This window comes from Maylandia zebra, linkage group LG22 (assembly GCF_041146795.1).
Source record: "Maylandia zebra isolate NMK-2024a linkage group LG22, Mzebra_GT3a, whole genome shotgun sequence".
Lineage (NCBI taxonomy): Eukaryota > Metazoa > Chordata > Actinopteri > Cichliformes > Cichlidae > Maylandia > Maylandia zebra.
The window spans coordinates 11,665,786-11,693,731 of NC_135187.1; the positions used below are offsets into that span (position 1 = coordinate 11,665,786).

The 27,946-nt window shown below is 40.3% G+C and overlaps 1 long non-coding RNA gene across 2 annotated transcripts in view; it reads left to right on the forward strand.

Annotated features, from left to right (window-relative positions):
• Positions 1 to 27,946, forward strand: part of LOC143414563 (uncharacterized) — a 69,589-nt gene that overhangs the window by 5,779 nt on the left and 35,864 nt on the right. The gene's annotated exons all lie outside the window — the stretch shown is intronic.

Here is a 27,946-nt window from a genome sequence, read left to right on the forward strand (position 1 = left end):
TGAGAATGGCAGGACTGTATTGGTATTAGGAGGAAAGGGTGTGGTGGTAGTTGTATTAACACGTACGTTTCTCGGCTAATGAAATGGTAACGGTATAAGCTGAGAGTGAGACCTGTATCGCTGTTGTTATAACTTTGTACATCATGAGCCAGCACCAAAGAAATCTCCCACATATCTCCGAGACTCCAGTGGCTTTAACACAATGGAAGTATTTGATGACTCAGGAATGAGAATGGGCTTTCTGCTGGTTAAAGGAGAGTAAATCTGTGATGAAGTTGAGAACTGTTGTGTGAACAAATGCTTTTAAATCTGTGATAGCTGGATTAGTAATTTTGTCACGTTTGTGTTATACTACCCTAACCTGGCGTTTCCCCTAAGCTAGCTGCAAAATTATTTGCTCTGATGATATACTTAACCACATTGAGAAAAGTAATAAAAATAGTGATGGTAGATGTTTGTATGCAGTATTGTCATGAAATACAAATAATCCAATGCTTTTATAGGTTTATAAATGCTAAAAACAGGCCATTTTAAATGGTAAATGGCCTGTATTTGTATAGCGCTTTTACTAGTCCCAGCTAGGGACCCCAAAGCGCTTTACACACCCAGTCATCCACCCATTCACACACACATTCACACACTGGTGGAGGCAGCTACAGTTGTAGGCACAGCTGCCCTGGGGCAGACTGACAGAAGCGAGGCTGCCATCTCGTGCCATCGGCCCTTCTGGCCAACACCAGTAGGCGGTAGGTGAAGTGTTTTGCCCAAGGACACAACGACCGAGACCGGCAACCTTCCGATTATAAGGCGAACTCCCAACTCTTGAGCCACGATCGCCCCTATTGTTAGATGGTTGCTAGGCAACGTTAAGACGTCATGAGATCTGACTAGGATAAAAAACTACAGGGACCTAAGATGTAACTGTGTGCCAAGTTTGGTTGCTCAGCTCTTGATGTTCTAGGAGGAGTTTGCAGACAAACAAACAAACACACAGACGGACCAAGATTCTGTGTATTATAGTTAAATATAGAATCTCAACCCTCTATATGGGTTAAGCATAGAGTTAATAAAAATATTTCCACGGTCATTAAGACTCATCTGGGCACCAAAAATATTTGTTTACAATTTTTATAGAAACCATTCAATAAATGTTAGGATATTTCAGTCTGCATCCCAAACATACCCTTGGCTTAAATTCACTTCAAAACAGCAGGATTGCTTGTGGGATATTGCTTATTAGAAAACACTGACTGATGCAATTTCGAAATGACTAATAAAACCTTCTACACACACACGACAAACTTCATTTGGAGAAACAACAAGCCGCTCACTTTGTCACTTAATCACAGAGTTTCTTGATTAAACACCAGCTGATAATGAATGCCAATGTGACACCTTGCTAACTCTTGATAGGATTGGAAAATTATTTCAGTGAACTGAGCACCCTCACAGGGAATGACACACACTTCTCATCTTCCTCGACGATAGCCTGCAACGTGATATTACCGTCATTTCATTAAAATGCAGCTTGCTCATTGGAGGTCCACTGGGGGAAAATGGAAGTTTTGTTTTAGATTAGGGTCTCTGTGATGGGGACGTTTATAGCTATTATATCCTAATTAAATTTGAGGCTACGGGGGAGGAAAAGTCATATGAATTTCTGCTCAGAACTCTTGGGAACGCTCTCTTTTCTGGAAGTGTAATATTTGCTCCAGTGATGGTTTAATTATGGTTTTCAGAGGTGTTAAGGCCATGTGATAGAGTGATTTAAATTATTCTGTGGAGAAGCATAAATGAAGTGAAAACTGAAGCGCCGCAAGATCACGGAGGGAGAGGAAAGTTTACTTTAGGAGGAAGCTGTTGAAATCAGCTTTACAATAAAATACGCAATGAAAAGGTTCAGTAAAGTCACAACGTGCTGACCTGTCTTTCTTTTATCTTTCATATTGTTTGATTATATATTCATCACAGACTTTTCAACCACTGAACTCAGGAAAACCTGGTGGACAGCCGCCTTTGTTCTTATAATCATTGCAGCGCTGTATGAAGCCTCATATTTCAAAATAAATCTGCTTAAAAAAGAGAGAAATGAAAGGACGTATCTTTGAAGTCAAATCTGGATGCACGAAGCAAAGGCTGATGGAGTTTTGTAGGCAGATTATCATAAATATTTTTGTTTGTGTGCATGTAAGTTACTTACTTACCTGGACTAAGAGGAAAGTCTGTTTGCATTTAATTTGGAAATTGTGGTCTAAGAGTCCGGTGGGTGACTGGATAAGCACAGAATTCAAGGAGAAATTTCTACAGTGAAGTTGGAAAGTAGCAAAGACACAAAAACACTGAATTCTACCTTTACACTAGCATAAAGCTAGTGTGTAGGGGTTGGAAAGAGCTGTGATAGCTCATGAAACATCTGCTTACACCTTGTCGAATTCAGCTGTGTAAATCTACAGAGAGCAGCAGCAGCATGAGTCAGCTGATGATAGCCTGTGTGTTAACCTACTGGAGCTTACAAGAGAAATTATTGTGACTCATTTCTAAGTGATTCTATTTCCCCATGCTCCATCACTACAACTAATCATTGATTTCCCACATATACTAATTTTCCTGTTCAGGTGTGTAGTCACCCATCTACAATGTATACAACAGCAAATACAGCTATTCTTTATAATTTGCTCTGTTTTCTACATAACAGAGTGCATTCACTTTAATTATAACTTTATTTTATTGATATTGTAGTACATTATATAGTTAATAAATTAAAATATAGTTAATGTGTGTAAGAACGTGTGTACTTTCCAGCATGTGATGATTTTGGGCACCATGTCATGTGCTGCTGTTGGTGTTTCACTTTGCTTTATCAAACTGGGCTTCATGGAGATGCTGAATATGGAATTATTTATCATGTGTTTCTTTTACAACTTTTAGTTGTCCAAAGAGAGAGCATATTTCTCCTATATTGGCTTCCCTTCACTGGCTACCTTTTAAATCCAGAATCAGGCCTCATGTTATCTTAAAAACCTTATAGTATCATATCACCCCATTAGAGCACTTTGCTCTTGCACTGCAGGCTTACTTGTTGTTCCTAGAGTAGAATGGAGAGCCTTCAGTTTTCAGGCCCCTCTTTTATGGAACCAGCTTCCAGTTTGGATTTGGGAGACAGACACTGTCTCTACTTTTTAGATTGGGCTTAAAACTTTCCTTTTTGCCAAAGCATATAGTTAGGGCTGGACCAGGTGACCCTGAATCCTCCCTTAGTTTTGCTGCAATAGTTCTAGGCTGCTGGGGGATTCCCATGATGCACTGAATATTTCTTCTTCAGTCACTTTTCTCACTTAATTTGTGTTAACAGACTGGATTGAATTGAAAATCAAATTCAGACATACCTCTTGTTATTGTGACCAAACAGTTCTATTTTTGTCTTGCCTGACTAGTAAACTTTTCTGCAGATTTTGTTCATTTATGTGGACAACTGCAAATTTCAGTAAAGCTGAAATCTGGATTCTGGATTTGCGACTTCTTGGTTAGACTTTCTCATTCTTGTGAGCGTCAGTTTAATGAGGGCTGTCAAACAAAGCGGATTCTTCAGCACCACATATTAAAAGCTTTAGTTGAGTGTATAATTTTGACCATGTGTGGCTTAGAGAAAACATGCTAAATAAAGTGGAACTTGTGCAACCCAATACATGTTTTTTGAAACGATTAAAATATACGCTATGCAATCGTTCCAACCTGAAAATAGAACAGTTTAAAAAAAATTACGATGGCATTCATGTCCATGATAATTGTGTGTAAACCAACTTTATACAAATATATTTTTCACAGAACACAAACCAGATTTTTACATAAAATTATTATAATCTATTATATGAATGACATTTATGTACTGATGCTACTGTTAGTATACTGATAATAAGAGGAACTGACAGTCAGATCCTGAATTATAACAAAAATTCAGGTACATGACAGCCTGAACGAACATCCAACTAGTGATGCAAAAAGCACACTGCTGGCAATTCAGCTTTATCATTCTGTCCTTAAATTACATCTCAGTGTCACTGCTTTCACAAAGTCAGGGATGCATTTTCATCATTTGTGACAGACACCCCTCTACCTTCAAAGGGAACTTGTTGTTTTTGCTATTCCACCTGACAGATGTCCACATCTGCATATCCGCATATCCAATTAAAGCAACATGCCACTTTTGTCTTTCTATCTGCAGATGCGATTGCGTGTTTTCCCTGTCTGTGTAGTCTTCATCCTGCTAATGATCAGCTGTGCTGCTTTTTCCTCACCATGGTGTATATTTCATCATGACATTGATTAGACCTGATGTGTTCACTGCATGACTGAAGCATTAGGAGGATCACATGCACATTTCATCATTTCTCGCTTGTGCTTGGATAAGTCAAATCAAAATATGTGATGCTAAATCGATTGATTTTGAGATCGTTTTAATGATCGTATCAACATTGAACATAACACTTGAAAGATTCCCTCTTCCTAAGCGCTGAGATTGACTTTTCGAGAACGCTGTGTTTTCATGTGACAGCTGATAAGTATTGTGACACATCGCCCTGCCACGGTGGGCTTCAAACACTCCGAAGCATTCGTTTCTGCTTCTATTCTGCTTCTTCACTCAAGCCTGTGCACACCTTTTCATCTGTCTCTGACTCAACCGCTCGAGCTGAAAACGCGACGAGCAAGACAACTTTGCTGATTGAGCTTGAGCAACAACAAAAGAAGAGAGATTCTAAGAAAAGACATTGCCCGTTTGGCTCGGCAGACGCGGTATTCTGCTGCCACGTCTGGATGATCCTTGTGTCCTTTTGTCTCTTCCTCGCTCTTCTTCTCTTTCACTCGCTTCTCTACCTGCTGTTTTTAATGGCTGACTGGAGGAAGAGGGGGAAAAAGGAGAAAGTGAGTGAGACAGACAGTGAAGAAAAGATGGATGAGGAGGATGGATGGGGGCTGGAGGGAAGGGGAGGGGCTACCTGTCTCCAGGCAAGGCTTTAATGAAGAGCCTTTGAAGTTTACTATGACTGAGCAGCACCCGTGTCCTCTTCAAAAGCCACCAACATCTCTCCGAAGACACGCCGTCGTTTCCTCTCACTTCACATCTTCAACCTCTTCCTCTTGATTTCCTTCCTTTTGTCTCTCTCTCTCCTACAACTGCCTCCTTTCACTGCTGCTACCCCCTTCTCCCATTTCACCTCTTGTCCTCCTCTGTGATCAGGCCATGGATCATGTCTCTACTTAACTAACCGTGGTGGTCCCATCCCGTTAGCTCCACGACATTTAAAGCTCGTGATGTGATGGGATGTATGGAAAGCAGTATGCACGTGTGTGGTGTCAAAGGGGCATGTGTGTATATCTGCATTTTTTAAAAGACATTCAGAAACACTCATGCAGCATTCAGGAACAGATAGTGATTCTCTTTCCATCATCCCCAGGCACTGATACTACTCTGTTATCTCAGCAAAGTGGCTCCGTGGGCAACTTTACTGCTGTCCTCCCATTAATCCAACCCTCCTATGCGCCTCTTCTTCTCCTTTCTTCAGGTCATCCTCTCCTTTTGCTTTCTCGAGCAGCAGCTCTCTATTTACCCAACCCAAGCTAAACGATCTAGTATTCTCCACTGTGGTGGGCTGCTATCATACAGTATGACATCTTGCCTAGAGCGATCTATTAAGGCCATGTGTTATCAAATGGAATGTATACTCTTCTGCATATGGTTTGCATTTGAGCTGGGGGGAAGTGAACTTCAGCGTGCAGTACTGTGGATGTGATATAAACAATCATAATACGGTAGTATCAAACGAGACTTCTGGAATGTTTCAGCCCAATTTCTACAAAGTACCATAAGTATCAGTAACATAAACTACATAGCCAGTAGCATATGGAAGCACACTCAGTCACATACTTTTAGTCTGGGGATGTTTTATATTGTTTGGACTTGGCCTCTTGCTTGCAATTATGGAAAAATCTTAATGAGTCAGCTAACAATTATATGGAAACATTATAATAGTGCTTGTGTAAGTTTATGGGTTTTTTTTCTTTTTACTGTTTAATATGCCTGCTGGAAAACCAAGACCTGTAAGGAAATGTTGCCAAACATCAGTCCCCTCATTTCAGCTTCTGTGAGTAAAATTAAAAAATATGGAGAAGCTTTCCAAGAAAAAAAAAGCAGGATTTCATACCATCCAATTATTCACAGCATCCTGTTCTACGTCTACATTTGGTGATGATGAATATTACAGTAGCATTTGATGTACATTCGAAACCAGATTTATGCAAGTTCAAGAATCTGCAAAGGCAGGTACACCCCTAACCATTTGAACCGCATTTACAAATGATCAGCAAAAATCAACTGCTGAAATATACCAGCCAAAGATGTTGGTTCCATTTTCTTTGCGGCCGGAGCTGATTGCTCTCACTCCAGGGATTCTTTTTAACCCTTTTACCCCATTGTGTAAATATGTAGATATATTTTATTTCGATTAAATAGAAAAAAATTATGTTGTACTCATAAATATGCAATGATTAGAGTACAATTACATCTTCCAACAAATTGACACCATAAACTTTAAATACTTTAATTTAAATAATCCATTAAAAATTAATAGGAACGGGCACTGGTTTGTGGAAGCATGTAGCCCTGCCATCTTGAAAACAGTGGGCAAGATGGACATTGCCTAATCACATTTTTTGCATGTAGCTACAGTTGAGCCAGCTAATGTTAGGCTTGAGTGTCCAAAAAAACAAACAAACCCAATGCGCCCCCCCCCCCCCCCCACTTCCCTTCTGATCAACAATTTGATTGTATTCTTTCATCATATGAAAGTCTTTGAGTCGAACAATGCTATATCCACATCAAAGAATGTTACTAATGGCAGCTAACAGAGGCTAATAGCAGCTAACAGAGGCTAATAGCAGCTAACAGAGGCTAATAGTAGCTAACAGAGGCTAATAGCAGCTAAAAGAGGCTAATAGCAGCTAACAGAGGCTAATAGTAGCTAACAGAGGCTAATAGTGGCAAAAACAGCATCACTTACCAGCAGAAAAGTTTAGGATATCCTCAACAACTCACCTCGGTATAGCTGTCATCAGACACAAGTGAGCTTGCCTGACTCATCAACTCTTATTGGAATCTATTCACAAAGATTTACAGCCTCCGCAAGAGTAAATCAGCATGGACACTGAGGCAAACAGCAGACTGACAGCCTACACTTAGTATAGATAAATGCGGGGCCAGAGTTGTTTGTCCTACACCGTGCACGGTGATGTGATATGCACTTCAAGTGCGAGAGGAAAGAAAACATAATTCACTTGCATCTATTCTGTAATATTTTACATATTGTTTCTTTTGAAATGTCTCTGCCATTTTTTTATTCAGAAGCTTCATCAACCTGCACATAGCAGGTAAAGAAGGCAGGAATTCAGACACAGGAATGACAAAAAGAATCGAAATTAATACCAGAGTATGCTCTGCTTCTACAGGGCTCTCAATGTGTTTTGAAGGATATGGTTGTTAACTTACTGAAACAGAACTCTACACTCTGAAAAATGACAATAACTGCTTTGCCTGTGCGTTTAAAACGATTTTTAGGCCTTGAAGATTAATTTGGGTAAATAAAGACAAAAGAAAGAAACGTTTCTTAAAAGACCAACCACTCTGTTATATGCTACTAGCTTAAGAAATCACTTGACAGTGATATTATGCTTGTTACACGTGTTTACCAGCAGGATAGCAAGACAAATCAAAGACTGAAATGGTTTGTTCTTCACCTGGCTATGTTATTTCTGTCTTCATTCTCTGCGTCCACGCAGTCATGCGTTGTTGTGTTTGTTGGGGCTGAGGCTGGCATGCGTGAATTAAACTGTGGATTTCATGGAGAATACATGAGGCCAGGGACGGTCAGTCAGCCACTGGCAAGCTCAGTCTGTGTGATTACAGCCTCCTTCTCATCCAGGCTCTGTTTTTGCGACGTGGCCAGCTAGAGATTAATGAGTTGAAAGACAACATTAGCACAGCGCTATGGTTCATTCTCACCTCTCTGCTTCTGCTTGGTTGGGCATGCTGCCCTCATCCATTTCTCTCCCCTGTCCTAAGCCATCTTCCTTTTACAATAAAGTCAAAAACCCCTGAGTACTTTGAGTCTTTTTTCTATGAAAAGAATATCTTTAAAGGACGCATTAATGTAAATGTTCCAGATCTTCCGTCGCAATATGGAGATAATCTTGCTCGTTGACATTTATTTTTTCTTTTATGGAAAAAATAAATGCGCCACATAAAATCTCTTTCCACTTGAGAATATTGTGCCTAATAAAATGTCAGTGTGGGATGTCATTAGGAAGGGCCATCATGTTCGAAAAGCTGTAACTTAAATGTCTTGTATCATGAGACACCACATCAGTAATGATCCAAATTATAAAAGCCCTGCATGGGGAGTAAAAACCTGATTTTCTTTTTTAAGTCTTTCCTTTTCGGTTCTTTTTCGTCTCTAACAGCTGCTCGCTGAGGCAGCTCTCTGAGGCTTTGACTCCTGCTGTGCTTCCTCATGTCTGGAGAACAACTTTGATTGTTAACCCATAAATGATTCAATGAGTCATATTTTTAGGCTGGGGCCATTTTGAATGATGTATTTATCAAATGAGCTGTACAGTGCGTGTCCGTATCTGAGTTGGCGTGAAAATGTCTACCAGTGGTAGTTTAACTTTAGTGCTTTTTAATGTTTATTTTACTGCCTTTGATTTGTGGATTTCTATTTCTTTCAAAGGTGAGGAGGTTTTAAAAAAATAAAAAAGGATTTAAATTTGAGGAAAAATTATACTGTCTATTAAAATATGGGTGCCCCAAGTTGGGATTTGCTGGAACTGTAGATACAGTTGAACTAAATAATTTATTTATGCAATTTAGTCAGTATACTGTACATGTAGAATATGCATATAGCTACATGTAAAATATAGAACTTGTACTTAATTCAAAACAATTACTGTGATGTGCATTATTGTATTTTATGAGTATGGGGACAGTTTATCACTCACTCCATGTCTGAGTGCACTTTGGCTGCATGCAGACTACTGCTAGAGTCACTCTCAGAAAGGTGGTAGTTGGTGACTGGAACGATCAAACATATTCTGACCGGGAGCAATGAACTTGTGATCACGTTGCCTTTGAAATGGCTGCTTTGAAGGCCAGGATCAGTTCTGTGACCATTTGGAGTCAGTCGATGTCTTTAGAACGACTTTGGACGAGAAGCAGATTAAATAGCAATAAGATGGATTCACTCTGTCAGTGAATGGGGGCAAATTGGCAGTTGCATGCGATCTGTTTGTAATAACACAAAGATTACCTTTGAGAAATTGGCAAAAATCCTAACTTTGACGCCATCTACATATAATTAAGTTATAATGAAGTTCTTGACAGAACCTTGTAGATTTAAAACAGAAGTTCAGAAATAACCAGAATACAGTGAGCTGGAAACCGGTGGAGAAGAGTGCCCACATACAGTATGTGTCAGATGAGTGGCTCATTGGCAGAATCTGACTCAGATTAATTTCAACATGTTGGCAATCTGTCTGCATTTATGAAGTAGGAGGCATTTATTTGTTAACACCAATCTGTCTGAGAGTAATTACAGTCTGTCCGAGTCAGGTTGGAGGCATATTGATTCCCAACAGATGATCTGTGCAATCAACTGCTGATCAATTGGTTGCTGCAACTACTTGCAAATTGGTCTTGAACTGCAAAAAAAATCCTCACAATCACTAGGCAACCACCAGCTAGTGTGACTGAGCCATAGCTGCCCAGTTTTTGTTGAAGGAAAGAAAAGAGAAAGTTGAAAAGGCTTGAATATTGAAAGCTTGAAACTTAGCTAAGATGAACTCTTGACAGTTTATCTTAGCTTAGTTTTAAAAATAAAAATCTGCATTAACCGTGAGCAGTGTGGTGTTGCAGTGATTAGCATTCACCTCACAGAAAAAACGTCATGGTTCTGAACATCCAAGTCAGCTGAGACCTTTCTTTATAGAGCCACTGTGCCTCTGTGGGTTTTATCCAGGTGCTCTGGTTCCAGCCCTCATTTTAAAGAAATGCTTGTTAGGTCAGTTATGGATTCTGAAGATAAATCGATAGCTGTGGATTACAGAGCGTGATTGGTGGCTTGTCTCTCAGGGTTACGCCTGCGTTACTTGATATAGATTTAACCCTTAAATCTGTGTCTGCTGGTGCCACTGGAAGCACAAAAACAATGGCCCTCATCCTATAATAGCTGATGGGTTCCTGAACAGGTTAAGGTGGATATTTAGGTTAAAAAAAGACTCCTTTTTCCTTACCTTGAAGTGTTTCTGTGCCTAAAAGTTACTATTAGAGATGAAAAATATGCCAAATACATTTTCAGAAGTTATTACAGGGAGCTAATTCAAGAAATACCACCAAATGGATTATGTTAGAGAGATAAGAAGTCGTCATTAATTTTTGTTGCTCCAGGGCAACTCTAACTTGATGGCATACTTTAAGAAAGGAAAGCAACATGTAAAAGTAATGAAAAAAAGAAGCCAACAGTGAAAGGAGAAAATATATTCTCTCAGTTACGACATAATCTAAGCAGTAGCACAAAAGAATTTGACACTTTCAGTGCAAATCATGTTTCTCAGAATTTTTTCTTTTTTTTAATCAAACTTTGACAGGAAGTTTTTCTTGTTCTACAAGACAGATGTCCAAGCCTGGAGAACACAATTTCTCCAAAGTTCCACACAAAAGAGCAAATGATTGAACTGTTCTTTGTTTATTTTCCCCACACAGCCAGTATGTGAGCACTAATGTACCTGTCACCAGAACTATGGACCACACTGAAGCGTGATGACGAAGAGAGGACCTACAGTGCAAATAACACAGTAACCTGCCTCATTCATGTGCACATTCCTCTGACATGTGTAGACCTGTAACACATCTGGTTGTTGAAGCGCGTTTTAAGGGAGAGAAAAAGAATAATATATAAATATATATTAATAATATAGTCTATAGATTTTCATAATGCAGATAGAAAAGGCAAGTGTTACATTTCACACCTAGACAGGGAAATGCTGTCAAAGGCAAATGTTGCAACAAGAGACTGATGATAGTGCAAAGGGAAAAGTCAATGAAGTCTACGAAAAGGAAGCCATGGCTTTTAGAATTTCTGTGCCCTGATTTGTCAAATTTTACAGGTCATTGCCTCATTTTCTAATATAAATTGTTCTTGTTTCCTAACTTTGTACATGTCTCTCCCAAAGTATTAAAGCTAGAGACAAATGCTGATCGTGAGTGTCGGCCTCATAGTCATAGTTGCCTGTAGACATTCTAGGCTCTGGTTGCCCAGGTAACTGATGTATTTACTACCAGATCACATGCCAATCAACGGGATTCTACACTCTCAATGCTAGTTGCTTCAGTTGCTTCAGTTGCTTAGCTGGAAGTTGAGAAAAGCTAATTTAGGGCTTGACCCGCTTCCGGTAACCCAGGTGGTTATTACGCCTGTAGCTGCTTGAAGTTGCAGACTGTACAGTGTAGCGAGGAATGCCCAGACCTCTACAGTGGAGAGACCAAACAGCCACTTCACAAGCACTGCACAATATAGAAGAGCCACCTCCACAGGACAAGACTCGGCTCTCCATCTGCATCTAAAGGACAAAGGTCACTCTTTCGAGGATGCCAATGTTCACATTTTGGACAGAGAAGACAGATGGTTTGAAAGAGGAGTGAAAGAAGCCATCTATGTCCACTGTGAGCGACCATCTTTGAACAGAGGCGGTGGCTTACGACACCAACTGTCTGCCATCTATAATCCAGTTTTGAGGTCCCTTCCCAGACGCCTTAACGGCCACTCACACCCTGGGCCATCTGACCTCAGGAAATCACATGATAGGGTGGGGCTAGGTTTCACAATGAGCTCACCCGAAACCCTGGCTGATTGTGACCCACACCCGTTTTCACACCTTGGCTCATGTGATTAGGTAGAGGATCATCAGGGGGTCCTTTTGTCCCTCTTTGGGGGGATACTCTAAAACTGAAGAAGCTTCTCGGATGAGAGGTGAAACGTCTTCAAGCAACTTAAAGAAGTCCAGACACTTTTCTTTCCAAGCTCCTTGGATTACGATGACCTGGATGACTGAGAACCTTCACAGACAGACTGCCATTCACTTTCTATGGTCTCTGGTCACCACATCACTTTCAATCCAGTGTGTATGTAGCTTAAGTCTAAAAGATTCATGAACAGACAAAGATATTTGAGCACAAAGTGAAACTCAAATCATTTTCAGATTCGTTGCTGCAGAGCCACGTTGCAAATCTCTCGTTCCATCACACCCCGAAGGTCATCTATTAGAGTGAGATGTGGTGGCTGCATAGGGCATTTAGGCACAGTGAACTCATTGTCATGTTAAGGAAACCATCTTGCTGTGAGATTTGTGACATAGAGGGTTATCCAGTTGGAAACAGACAGTAAAAGGGCTGGACATGGTCAGCAGCTACTCAGGTAGGCTGTGTGATTAAACAATGCTCAGTGCCCAAGAAGAGCAGTGCATTGAGATGCTCTTCTACAAGTAGACAGGAAGCACTTAAGATTTGGCAGGAGATTTTTTTTAAAGGGGTATTAAGTTAAAAGTTGTGATTTGGAAAATAATCTTAAGTGATATGGAGCCCGGGTCCAAAACCACGTAGAGTAATCAACTGAGCGAAAGATGACACACTAAAGTGAAAGAACACACAGACCCCCTTAAAACACACATCCCCACGCAAACTCACAGGAGCGGCTGTTTTCTTGTTTTTACTTTGAGGTCCACTTTTCACATCCCAAACATCATGAAAAATAAATACGTCCGAGTCCTTTAGCGCAAGGCTTAGAGACTGATAATCGACGAAGCTGAAGACGGACTCTGCACGTTTCTCTTCTCATCGGAGTCTATTACTCCCTTTTCCCCAACAATTACTTTGACGAGCAGCAGTTGTTGTACGCAATGACACGTTTCATAAAGAAGAGGAATGGGAGTGGAATGTGCTCCTGGCTTCTCTATTGCTAGTTATTCAGATATGTCATAGAGTTCACACACTCTTTAATGGCACTTTCTGTGTTTTCAGGTACCAAGCGCTTCTCTATTTATGATAATGTATTTCGTAGCTCCCCAATTCTCATATTACCCGAAGCAAGTGGTAACGACTGACTATAAATCACATTTGTAGTGCGAGAAAGAGTGGGTGTTAGGAAGTGAATACTCTTTTTATTCCTATACTTCGGCGAAAATATATTTTTTCTTTCATTTCGCAGGAACATCAGATAATCTCCTAATGCTCTGCCTCCCTTGTTGCCTCTTCCTTTGGTTTTCTCCATTCCTCCCCCTTCTCTTTCTTTTGTGAAATCAAGGCAGAACACACCAGTCTAGTACTTAGATGCATCTATATTGGGATGCAGACTTGTGTGTTTCTGTCAGAAAGGTTAAAAAAATCGGGATTTTTCACTCCTGTGCTGTCAGCTTCTTATTGGTTGGTCTTTTCTAAAGTAAGCTGTGCTGCACAAACACATCTGGAGATCTGAGATGAAGGTACATTTTTGGAGAACAGCCACATGAATTTATTTTTTTCCACTCAAATGTTTTTACAATGCCACCAGAGATTTAACAAAAAAAACTAATTACACTATACTGTTTATTTGTGCCCCTGCTGAAATCATTTCGCTGTATGATATCATGTTCAATATAAATACAGAACCCAGAGTGACTGGTTTATCATAATCCTTCCAGCAGGAGTCTGAGCCGAGAGGAACTGCTGGTATGATATAACAGTGCGATTAATAATTTTGTGATGGCACTACAGCTGTGGCAACATCCTCAACAGCAATGCTCACAATATTCCTTTAAGGTCTGCTAAAAAGGGCAAGAGACAGTATAAGTACATACAGTGTTTCAGCAATAGTGTGAACACCTTAAATTTCAACATGACTGGTACTTAATTTTTTTTTTAGCTCATTCCTTAGCCATCTAGCCCCCAAGTTTTGCAACGTCTGGGGCCGAAAGTGCCAAAGAGTTCAAGTCTTTAAATGGTCAGTTCAAGCAAGTCAGTGGCTGTAGACCTCCAAACTAAAATAACCAACTTCACAACATTCTCATTTTCCCAATGAACAGTTCATTGGCAAAAAAGTAATATGTCTCACCTGTTTATATTTTTAACAAGGCTGAACGTTTAATTTGAGCATCAGGTGGATTAACAGTTAGGTGCCAAAATGGACGTCTGAACTGTTTGTGTGGTGCTGTGGCCTTTTGAAACAAATAATATGGCTTGCTGTGCATTTAGTTTACCATCCAAGAATTCTGTGCTCTGGTTTCGTTGACAGAAACGTTCTAGTGTTTTATTTGTCTGTAGCTAAGCACTAATTATCAGGTATCTGTGTCTATGCAAAGAACAGATACAGTCTATGGACACACCTTGTTAGCAAAGCCGGTGTTAGATTAGCACAAGTTCAGGCTCCAAAATGAGGCTTCATGAACTAGTATGTGATGTTATGATTTATATTGCATCTATTATTGCATTTTAAAAAAGGATACCTTATATACATCTAGAAGCTGACTGTACATTACCCAGGGAGCATTCGCGATTGTTAACTGGCACTCTTAAAACAAAGCTACAAGGTGAATTGAATTAGATGTGCTGAATTTCTGAAACTAAAGAAAATTTGAATCAATTCTTATGTAACTCTGTAGGTTCTTTACACTGTTCCTAAAGTCCACCAACCACCAAGCTCAGAAAAAAAATCAGTAGTTGCAGCCCTTGTGTAATTCTTTGCTTAGTTGACCTATTTATGCCCAGACACAGGTAGTTTGTCTCTGTTGAAAACTGCTGAAAAGATTATGTTTGGACTTTGACACCACCCTAACCTGTATCGCCAAATCACCCACTTCTAGCCACTCTCCCCACCCTCACACCCATTAGCTACACTCTTCTTAGGGAAAAATACATCTCTAGCTATGGAAGAAAAGCACTCTTGTAAAATTCTAGTGGCTGTTTGCAAGGGCTTATAAAAACAGACAGTGGCCTATTAGCACTAAATTAAGCGTTTACATAGCATTGTGAAACTGGAGCCCATACGCCCATTTACTTACAACACATCCCGCTGAAGTTTAAGGACAGGTAAAAAAATGATCAGTGAAGATCATAGTGTTTGTAGTGAAACAGTATTGCTCAAAAGTTTTGAGCCCCCCCCTCATTCCTTTATATTTTACTTCCAAAGACTCAAAAGTTCTTGTAATTTAAGTGTTCGTGAGCAACAGTTACTAGTTAGATGTTCTTGTGGTTGTACAAAGTTTTTTATAGTTTAAACAAGCATGGAATAGTATTTTTGCACAACCAAGGCAATTCCCAAAGAGCTATTAGACAAAAACTTGGGATCTGTCAGCATGGTGTGCAGTGTGCCCTTAAAAACCTGAGGAAACTGGACTGAACTGAAGTACAGTGGCAGACCTGAGAAATATCTAAAGTAGATGAAAGTTATGTCTGTGGAAAATAAAGAAATCAAGCTGTGTAGGCCTAAAAAGGACTTGAGAGCTCCTTCAGTACATTCATGTACTGTTTGCTGAAACCTCAGTAAAAATCAGTGAGAAGAGGCTAAAGTACACTAAATGACACAAGTGCCACGCTGCAAATCAGGTCTTAGTGAGTGTTTACAGCCAATCTGTAAAAGTACAGTGGAGGCTCTGTCATGGTTTGTCACTGGGAATCTTGTCAAAATTGATGAATTTACAAATTTAGAAAAATAATGTCAGTTTTTGCACTAAAAGCGTGTCTGGATAGAAAAACACACTATAGCACACAATTAGGCATGAACTGGCCACCCTGGGAGCCTGGACCTCAACATTACTGAAGCAGTGCGAGATCATCTTGACATGGAACAGAACAAAAGGTAGAAGAAGAGCTTTGAATGTCCCTCAAGAAGAACAACTATCCCTGAAGTCTACTTTTGGAAATGAAAAGAAACCTTGTCTATAAGAGAGTTCAGGCTGTGTCGAAGAATAAAGGTGGTCACACCAAATATTCACTTTAAATCTTGTTTGAATTCAGAATTCAGATTTTTTTCTCATAGCTTGTACTTCCATGTATGTTTGCATATGTTTCAATAAATCACTATTTATTCAATAAATCCAATTTTCCTAACATTTTTGCTCAGAGCATAATTACTGCAGGCTCATGTACTAGGTTGTTACTTTTTTTTGAAAAGAATAAGCCTATCAAAGCTTTCTAAAAAGAACATTACTTGATATGAATCAAGTAATGTTTGCAGTATCATCCTTAGATGTAAGCACAATCAAAAAACATCAGCACATTTCCTGCCCTCATGACTCCTGGAATAATCTTGTAAAAGCACTTTGATCTCTCAAACAAAACACAACCTTCACTCTGTTTACTTTCAAAGATACCTCTGGTGTCAGAAATCTAAGAGCGATGTACTTTAACCTTCAATCCAAAATTAGAGCACAAACAAATCAGGATCATAGTTCTAAACAAATGCACACAAAACCCCCGACATAATGTGACGTCTTTTAAATTTGATGCTTCTCTAGATGTATTGGCTCTGTGTTGTATTTTGTTCCTCAACTAGATTACCTCATGCATTTCCATCAATTATCCGAGGCTCACTGCTGTGAGAGGACCTCAGATATACAAACACAGATGAGGGACGTGGTTCTATTGTTACCAGGGTAGGTAAACTGCCCGAGGAGCAGAAAGGCTCCTTTGTTTCTCCTCTAGACAAGAGATGTGGGTGAGCCATCACTTGAAACACTCCTTGTCTAGCCTGCACACCCAACAGTCTCTAATAAAGCTCTCAGGTTTTGTATTACGCCCAATCATCATGCCACGAGGGTGTGCTTCAGACACACTTGTGTGGAGCAGAGGATTGAGCCTTGGATTGTGTCTCTAGTTTTAAAAGGGAGATTCCACTCAAATTAATCCTCTTTCATCAGTGTTTTATGTCAGCACCTTGTGCGTAAAGGGTGAGATTACGATCTTAGGAGAATGTGCCGTTGGCTATAAACGCACAACGCAGGTCCTAAGGTAAATTCTATAGCTGCATTTACTGGAAGAGAAGCAAGAAAATGGTTTTGTGGTAGAGGAGGTGTCAGATAGTACAGTTTACGTGATCTATCTGTGTTGTTACGCAGAGTACAGCTGTGTTTCACATTGAGTAATACGGAAAACTTCAAGTGCGTAATTGAGAATCACTGGTATTCATGACTGTTTGCAAGGAAGGAATACACATTAATCAAGATAAGCACGGCACACAAACACACATTAAGGCCAATTTACAAACACACACAGGGATCTGGGTGCATTTTTTATTCATTCCTCTGTGACAGGCTGGGCTAAGGCGGCAGATGTGTGACAAACAGGCACGCTTTCTAATGAGGATGGATGGGAAAGCATGTTGGATCAAGCAAAAATACAGAAGACTAATGAAGGCTGACATCAGCAAAATCAAACCTGTGTGGTTGTTTTCTTTTTTTTTCTATTTCTAACCTACATTGCAGGTTATTAAACAGGATGTCCTTAAAACCCTCCTCCTCTGCATTTATCCTAATACCATTGTAGACTAACCGCAAATTCTCTGCCTGTCCTTCAGTCCTCCCTACAAAAAGGAACAGGACATTTTTTTTGCCACTTTTTTGTGATTTTCTGTGTTTCTTCTAGCTGCTAAGTTAAAATACTAAAATACTTGAAAGTATTAATTTCAGCTAAGACCAAAGGCTCTGCTGAAAGGAGCGAAAACAGGCAGCAATGCATACTTTTTTCCAGAGAGAGCAATAAAGTTTACCTTTCCCCATGAAGAGATGCTCATTTGGGTAACCAGAATTAGCATGAGTCAAGCTGTGAGTTAACTGAAACCAAACAGTGATCTTTGTTTAAACCTAACCAAGTAGTTGTGGTACCCAAACCTGAACAAATGGCAACTGAACACAAACAGCAAACCAAAATGGAACATGTAAAAATAAAACCAGAGAAAGTGTAAAAACATTGGTACCAAGAGACTTGAACTGGGGTTGTCTGAGCGACATGCAACCGCCACCACCACATCCTGCTTGTTCTTTTTTGTGGACTGTTGACTGGAAGCACCACAGTTCCCCTCTGAGAACACAAATGTATAAACATTGGGACTATTTCACAAACTGCCTGGATAAACTTTAGTCAAGGCTTCACTAACTGCCATCAGATAATTATATGTGTGTCCATGAAAACAAATCAATGGACAAAAAAATCTAAATAGTCCAAAAGTCTTGTGCCACCCTTCATTTCGTCATATTTTGCTTCCAGGGAGCCAGGCTTTCTTGTAATTTTTAAAAAGTGGTCTTGAGCAACACTTTTCCAGGCTTTCTGAAGGTCTTTTAGAGTTTTCCACAGTTTACACGAGCATACTAATAGATTTTTGCAACAGCAAGGTGATTCCCAAACAGCTATTAGCCAAAAACTTAGCATATGTCCGCATGGTATGCAGTCTGTACTTAAAAATCTGAAGAAATTTGACTGGACTGAAGTAGAGGACAAAAGAAGAAGTGGCAGATTTAAAGCACATTTATCTAAATCAGATGAATAGTATTTAAAAGTCATGTCTTTAAGAGATCTAACTGATCTAACTACTGTTTGCTGAAGGCTTATCAGAGTAGGTCTCAGTGGAAGAGTGGCTGTCAGGAAGAAAAGCAGAGAAAGGTGTGCCAAATTACAAAAGATCTGGATTGAAACTCAAATCTGTGGCAACACCAGGTGTTATGGAGAAATTAATCAATAAATGAATAAATTTGACACTTTTGGTTCCAATCATTGGCAACATGTACAATGTACAGTGTGTGATAATCTCCAGAAAGGAACAAAAACAGCCAGAATCCAAAAAAAGAGTGTTTAATGTTCTTCGAGAAGACTGGAGAACTAATCCTAAAGGCCACTTAAAAAATCGCAAATAATTACAAAAAATGATTGCTGAAGAATTCAGGCTGTGTTGAAGAAAAAAGGTGTTGAATTAAAGCTGGCCAGAACGTGTACTCTATACTGCCTTATATGCTGTATTTCTATTTATGGTTGCATGTGTTTCAAAAAATCACTGCATCTATTTCCCTTTTTGCTAGCAAAATCAAATGAAATCAACTGATGGTGGGTTGAGACTTTTGGACAGTGCCGTATTTCCAAATACAAATACAGCTGTTGGAGGAAAATTCAAGTGTAGCTCAGAGTCTGGGAAATTCAACTTTTCATTTGTAAGAGGATGGCTATGTCATTTCCTCTTTTAAAAGTTACTACTGGAGTTGCTGCCAAGCGAAAGATTAACCTTGCCCTCCTGTTTCCAAGAAGACAGTAGTAGCACAAAGCAGCTAGTGTTAAATAATAAAGCAGGCACTTCTACTTAGGAGCATGTGGACGCATTTTAACTTAGTTAATCTAGGTTAGAAAAATGTGGGGCGTTTTCTTGTCAGCCTATCCATTAAACCTTTTCCCTCCTTTCTTTCTCAAGTCATATTTTCATGTTTGGGCATCTTTGACTTCTTTGTTTTTAATGTATCATCAATGCATAACACATGTATACATTTTCTGCTGTATAACAGATCATTACAAATGCCATGGATTTGGGGCCTGTCCAATTCAAATACAAAGGGAAATAAACCAGTGGTGTTGAGACAGACACGAGACTTTGCTCTGCTGATTTATTTCTGCTGCTGTTTGCTTCGGAAACGACAGCACTGACAGCACTTTGCCGAGCAAGTTCTGTAAGAGACGGGGGGAAAAAAGAGCTCCTCAGCAGAGATGGGTTTTAAGTAGTTTCATAAAAGCAGCTGGAGAAATGCATCATGGGTGCTCAGTGGGTTAAGAAGCAAATCGTGTATCTGCAATGTTAAATTCATGAAAAAATAATGGAGCTGGATTCAGGAATAAATCAGATCTCTAGAGTGCAACTTTTACCCAGGCTGCTGCTGAAACACAAGGAAGGATGACAGTCTGACCTGTCCTAATTAAAGCATAAATAATGAAAGACTTGCATCTTTCGTGCATTGTTTGAAATTAATAAATGTTTTAATTCAGAGGTAGATGCTTTGAGAACTTGAATTCCTTATTAAAGCAGCGAGTCGGTGACGCACAAATATTCAGAGGAAAATGTGGCAGCCCTTACAAGAGGACGCACTTGATCTTGGAGAAGTGAGCAGCCTGCATGTACTCGGCGCAGATGAACCAGACTTGAGCAAAAACTCACCCGCATAACCTCTCATAACCTCTTGCCTAACTCCATTTCACCCATGCACAGTTTTACAGCAGCAGCAGGCGTGATTAGACCAGGATGCATTTGGCTGAGCCCAGCTGTGGAGAGCCAGCCAGTGGATGAAGAATATCAGTCTCTCATCCCGCTAAATGAAAACTAAATGAAAGGCTCTCAGATGGTGTGAGAGTTGCATAAGGAGGCACCGAGCGAGGTCCCGGGATAAGCTGATTACGTGGCAGACTCATATTCATTTCCACAACCAATCCGAGTTGAGCGACAAGGCTTAGAGAGCCCCGCTCCCCGTTACTATTGCACCCACTCCACTCCTCTCCTCTCTTAATACATATCTTTTTCTATTTTGTTGTTGTTGTTGTATGTGGCGAGTGTTTATCTGTGTGTTTGTGTGTGTGTGCTGCAAATGATCCCACATGCTTCTCTGACCGCAGGCGTCAAAGGCAACTGCTAAATCTGCTTCAGATAGTTGTGGTTACAATGCCACTAACAAAATGTACACACACGGTTGCTCATACATGTTCATGCACTTACACACACACAACCAAAGCACTATACTTGAAACGGCTTAGCCGAATGTAAAGTAGACACTGAGGCTTAGCAGCTGTGAAGGTGAAAGTGACAGGACAGCTGGGGATGTTATCCAATTGTAAGCATTTGTCCTGTTTGTTATTTTGTGTGCGTTTGTGTGGTTAGTTCAACAGTAGCGGTGCTGTCAGGAGGTCAGAGCTGGCTTCAGAGGAGAAAAGGTGGCAGTTTAATAAAGTGTCGAAGCTCAGCGTGACTTAGCAATAGTTGTTTTTCACCACGTGATGAGTGAGGGGTTGATGAGAGAGGCGGCGAGCAGAAACGATCTTCAACAGGTGGCAACGCTTGGTCTGCCTTTTTCTCTCAGTATATGTCTAAGCCCACGTGCCTCGCTATGTGTGTATGTGTAACACAGCGTCTGTTATTGTACAGCTAATCCTCCACAGAGGCCACAGCATATAAACAGAACAACTGTGCTCACCATGTGACATGCTCAGAGGACCAAGGAAACACCAGCGCTTCCTGGTTTACTTTTAAACGTTTGGGAAACAATGCCTCCATTTTGAACAGAAGAAGCAATTTGTCCTCTTCAGCAGCTGCTCTCATAACATTTTGCACGTGTACTGATCAGTATATAAAAGTGACTTTAATTCAATTCAGTTTTATTGTGTAATGCCAAATCACAACAGCTATCGCCTCAGGGCAGTTTACATTGTCATGCAAAGACCCTACAATAACACAGATAAAAGGCCAACAATCAAATGATCCCATTTGAGCAAGCACTTGGCGATAGTGGGAAGGAAAAACTCCTTTTTAACAGGAAGAAACATCTGACTGAATCAGGCTCAGGGAGGGGCGGGTATCTGTGGCGACCAGTAGCCAGATCTCTGGCTCTCTGTGGAAGAGAGCCAGAGATTAAATTCCGTAGAATCCGTACATGCCTTACTTTTGTTAATTCCCTTAAATTAAAGCTAAAAATCTCCGCTTAGCTCACAGTTAACAAAAGTAGGGTCATTGACCACATACAGTATTTACAGACATTTGACCAGGTACACCTTGCTAGAACTGGACTGGATTCCTTTTTGCCTTCAGAATTACTTTAATTTTTCATTGCATTGATTCAACAATAAGCTGGAAATATTTTGTAATTTCTCAAATATTTATTTAGAAATTCTGGACCATATTGAGATGACAGCTGCAGTTTCTTCACCTGCACATCCATAATGACAATCTCCTGTTCCAGTATAATGGACTGAGATCAGCTGACTGTAGAGATTGTTTGTGTACAGTGAACTCACCATCATGTTCAAGAAAGAAGAAGTCGTACTTATACAGCACCTTTCTACACAGCACTCAAAGCACTTTCTACTACAAGTCTCAGTTGTCCAATCAAACACACACAGTCATATAGTGCTTTTATCTACACCTAAGCACTTTTTAAAAATGTATCATTTACAGACAAACTCCAATGACTGCATTACAGGCAACTCATGTTCACTATCTCGCCAAAGTATTTTGGCACAAGAAGTGGAGGAGCTGAGAATGGATCTACCAACCTTTTGATTGATAAATGATCCCATCTGCCACCTCAGCAACAATAATCTAGGTAGGTTTTAGCATTTAGAAGCAACTGAACTGGTACTACAGGGCCCAAAGTGGGCCAAGAAAATATCCTCCATGCACTATACCACCACTAGCATCCCAAATTTGACCAATATCTTCAGGTCTCTTGGTGAGCCTACGTGGAGTGTAGATTCAGTTTCCTGTGCTTAGCTGACAGGAGGGGGACCCGGTGTGGTCTTCTGCCGTTGCAGCCCATCTGCTTCAAGGTTCGATATGTTATGCTCTTCTGCATACTGTTACTGTTGCTTTCCCATCAGCTCAAAGCAGCCTGGCCATTCACCTTTGACCTTAGCCATCAACAGGCATTTTTGCACGTAGATACTCTAGTAAGGAGCAGTGCTATCATCCCTCAAATCGTCTCCAACACATGGTTGGTTTCATTTTAGTAGATGCATTTCCTCTTGCTCACAAGAACGTAGTTACGCTACAGCAGTAACCACAGTATATCCTGTTTAGTGAACGAACAAAGAAAACAGAGTAGATCAGAAAAGAAAAAGGGAAAGTTAATTAGGAAATGTCTGTCGCACAGATTAAGATTGTAAAAAAACAGAGTATTAAAAACATTTTATCAGAGGGCAATAATAAACTTCTGGTTTATTGTAAAGGAAAATTTAGATGCATTCAAACTTGGGTCTTATTCAGCCTTTAGTTTGACATTAATGATATTAATGGCTGAGATCAGAGCATGTGTGATTACTACATAGCCAATATTTTGGCAGTTGTTTTGCATGATGGGCTTGGACTTTTTTCAGAATTGCATTTCATGTCATCTGCATACATTTTGCAAAGAAACCCCAAAAACCAAAACCAAAACAAAATAAAGCACAAATCAAAAAAGCACAGATCAAAAATGCTGAAGAACTGGTTGTTGTGACTATATTCTCAGTATGAAAAACAGGTTGTGTAAAACTGTATTTTCCTCATCATATAGTGGTTGAATTATTCAGTCCGCCTTATTGTTATGATAATTGAAGCTCTCGCTGTCACTTTTCTGATGCCCTAAATTCAAATTCCTCCGCATCATCTCTACTTGTTGAATAAATATTTAGGCCCACTCTGATTACGGTGCAGAGAAAATACTTTTTCCTTCCCTTTTTCAAGGTGTTTTCACAGCAGCTGACATAGTGTATGTGTTTTCTATTTGTAACCTGCCATGGAGCTAGCTTATTATCAGAGGAGTGACCACAGTGTCACAGTAACTGCCCTTATCCCCACATTCACGTTCACCTTTCCGTCTATTACCATTGCCCTGGTCTTGTTCCATGCCATCTGTGTCCATAGCAACTGGACAGAATAGGTTACTTATTATAGGACAGGGGCTCAGCTGCCAGGTAGTTTACAATGAGATTTGTCATATCCTCTTCCAAACAGGTCAACAGCACATGAGGTACAGAAGGTCGGAGGTAAGAGCTGTCTGTTTCAGAGTGTGAAACCTTTTCCACTGTTCGAATTTAGGAATATATGAATTCCAATAAGAATTTTTTTATTGATTTTATTGATCTCATGATCTCAGTTTAATCAGAGCCTATTATTTCCAACTATTACTCTATTGTTCCAAAATAAAGAACAATATTAACTAAGGTACTGACTAAGCATCATAACTGTTATTCTACAGAGAGGTCTATAAATCAATAGCGATATGATATTTAACATAAACTATTTTGTCACACAAACAAACGGAGAGTAAAGAATCATGGATATAGGCAAATCTGCCCAGTGTAGTAGTTTTTTTAAACAACAAGCAATGCAGTGTATGGAGTATGCAGTAAATACTTACCTGAGATAAAGTACCTCATAGTTAACAAGAGAGCTGAATGCTAATGATATAATGTTAATTATTTTTGTACCAAGTGTTTTAATAGCTTGTAGTGCTGAATATCAATGTGTTACTCACTACATATGCCTAAAATAATTTAGTGCTGAGAACAGCTAGTATCAAGTTAAAAAAGGCACACCAGTTCACCATAACAACAAGTTATGGATTTAAAGGGAAATATATCTTAATGATTTCCAGCTCTTCTCGACATTTAGTCAATATCTTCATAAGCCACTTTATTAGGTGCAAGTAGTTAGTATTTGTCCCTTTTTTGCCTTCAGAGTTGCAGTAATTCTACACGGCATAGCAAGTTAACAAAGTCCGACATCGGGTGGGCTGTCCCGGGCTCTGTGGGGCCAGGTGGCGCTGCTGTACTGGGCCCCGGTCCGGATGGGCCTGGGCCCCCTTTCCCTGGTGGGTTGCAGAGTATGGGGGTGCCCACTGGGGTCAGCGTGGGAGCTGGTCCCAGGGAGGGGTCACTTGCCCCTCCCTCCCTTCCCTCCCCATCTCCAGCTGCCTCCCTCTTCCAATCACTCACACATGCAGGGCCTTGGGGTAAAGGTGTGTCACCAGGGTGCTGGGTGCAGTTTCCCCCTCCAGGGGCAAGGGTACCTAGACCCGGGGCTTAGAATACGCGTGGGGAGTGTGATTGTGTGTACAGTGTCTCTTTATGTCTGTCTCCACGTTGGGTGAGTGCTGAGTAATTGCATATGAGAGCATGAGGGTGGGAATGGATGTTTGTATCTGTGTGTGGCTGTATGTCTGTGTCCATATGTCAGGTCGGGTATCAGACGTCACCTCTCTGGGGACATCTCAGGCCCTCCAAGGTATGGAGGCCTATCTCCCCCCACCACTTCCCCTGCCGGTGGCAGACGCCCTCAGACATCGGTGCGTTGGTGGTTCTTTGTGTCCGGGGATGGGCGTCCAGGTACACACCGGCTCACTCCTTGGTGGCTGCTTATCGGGGCCTGGAACCTGGGGCTCGCTCGGGCCACTCCGGGGGTGGGGTGCCCTCGGCCTCTCGGCCTGGGGCTCGGTCACTCTGGCACTCTTGGGGGTAACGAGTGCCACTCATGGGGTATTTTCTCTTTTTCATTCCAGTTTCTGAAATACTCAGACTAGCTAATCTGGCAACAACAACCATGCAAAATTCATAGTCACTTTAATCACCTATTCTGATGCATGCTTTGAACTTCAGCTGGTCTTCTTGGCCATCGCTACAAACCTAAATCTGTTGAGTTGCTCATTATTAGATGTTTGTGTTAACAAGCAATTGAACAGCTGTTTATAACAAAGTGGCTGGTAAGTGTAAAAAATCAAATTGTTCTTTTAATTTGTATCTGACTTTCAATTCTCTTTCAATCAAAGACAACTGTGTTTTTAATTTCATGAAACCCAACATGGTTTTGTACATATATAATACTTCTCTACTGTTGCTCAGCATTCAGTGCTTTTCCCCCCACCCCAATATATATATTCATAAAGTATTACTTTATCATTTATTCTATTAACAAAACAGCCATTATTTAGATGATATAAATCATTTGCCAAACACTACTCATATTCTCATGTGTCCAAAATATAGATAAAACTACAAACGTGTGTTTTGTTCGAAACACGTCAGTTGGGTGTCTCTTTGGAAAATTCACAGACTCACAGAGAGCGAGTGAGAGAAGTGAAGGAAGAAGGGAAGTCTTTTGGTAGCAGCTGCGGGTGCAGATTGAGAGATAGCGTTGCAGATTGTCAAATTCCTCGTCTCTGCCCCTCTGTCCTCTGAAGCACATCCTTGTGGAAGCAAGCAGACTGGGACCTCAACAATGGAGGACATTCAGTCAGCTCAGATAAACTCTTCTCCTGTTCCCATTCCGTACCACCATCACTGCTCTTATCTCACTCCCTTGCCTCTCACTCCTCCTTCACTCTCCAACAGTACAATAACTTTTCTTCACTTCCCTGAACCTCCAAATCTCACCACCAGCTTGTTAGTGTCCCCGCAGTTCCTCCTCTTCCCCTGATAAACTACGGGCTGCTCTCCCCTTCACCGCAGCCCACCCTGTCATCACCCCAGTTGTTAACCTGGACCGTGACGATATTAACAGATGTGACATGTTGCAGCAGTGCTCATTGTGCGGTGCTCAGCATTTTCATTTCTTACACTGCTGTCTCCAAAAGTTGGTTCTGTTCTGGACGTAGCGTTTTGTGGGAGAAACGTTTCGTCACTCATCCAAGTGACTTCTTCAGTCTCCTGGATAATTGAGAATGCATCAAGACGTTACACTGCTGTCATCTTTCTGAGTTAGAATTTTATTTTAGCCACTTTAACTTTGCCTTGTTTCCTTGCACTGAAAGCACAAATATGGAGTATTATATTGGCTATAGTCATTTTACAAATGGGTTTACTCAGTGCTAGAGTTTTCTGAGGCGAAAGCTCTTCTTGTTTAAAGATGCACAACCCCTCTGTAGACATTTTGCTTTCAAAAATTAAAAGATTGAAAATTAGTCCTAAAAGGGGAAAGAATAAATAGTCAGTGTGTGACCAGAAAATACAAATTTTAATCATGTCTGCTTAGAACAACATAATATATCAACTTGTTACTGCAAAATTAAAATTGTATTGCTAAAGGCAAACAAATGAAAAGAGGTATCCCATCCTGCCAAACTCATGGATACAAATATACTACGGCCAGTTTGCACAGAAAGAAACAGAAATAAAATAGTCAAAACTAATTATTTTCAATGTCATCTATCCACCCACCCATCTATCAGTCCACCCATTTCTAAAGCAATTTATCCCCCCGCATGGTAACTGAATCTGCTGTCTCTTATATCAATTGAGAGATAATAGGTTGGAGAGCAGGACAAGCATACTCTTCATTTTAAAATGAACCACGGTTACCAAATAAACTAAACAGTCCAAATATTGTATTCAGTTGTAACAATGTGTCTAACTTTTCATACAAATAGATAAAAAGCTTGGTCATGACTCTCTATGTGAAACTGAAAGTCTGAGGATAAATCGATCTCTTCTCACGACTGACCACAATCGCCCCTCTTTTATTCATTTGAAAACATACTGTATTTCATTTTTAAATATGTATACATATTGAATATTGACTGTCACACAGCAGCAAGCTTTAGGACACGGACGATGTCTTGGCCCTGTTCTGTCAGAGCAATTAAAAGCAACCAATGAGGAAGCTTGTAGCTCCATTACCAAAATGCTGGATTACATGTATCAGCGTCAAAACTGCAATGAGCCGAATCCTCCCCATAATGAACGCATTAATCCACCCCTCCACTCTCACGTCCTCTGTCTCTGTGTTAGCAGTGATAAACCTGCAGAAACAGATAGAACAGAACCCCCTGCCTACTCTGAATTTATTCAGAGGATGTTTTGTATAGATCACAACTGATTTTTCCCTCAGGTTTGACTTATTTAACATTTGAATTTGTGCAGCACGGAAACAAAATCCTCCTGATAGTCATGCCTATAGGTTAACAGTCATGTTATCATGAAGGGTGACTTGGTTTTGTAGCTGCAGGTTGTGGAAGTTGAACTGCGACAAAAAGAGGAACAGATTTATGGAGAGTTTTTTCCCCAATGGAATATCTATAAAATTCCATTTTGATAACATACTTTTCGACTTATTACATATATGTATATATGTATATATATACATATATACATATATACCAAGCT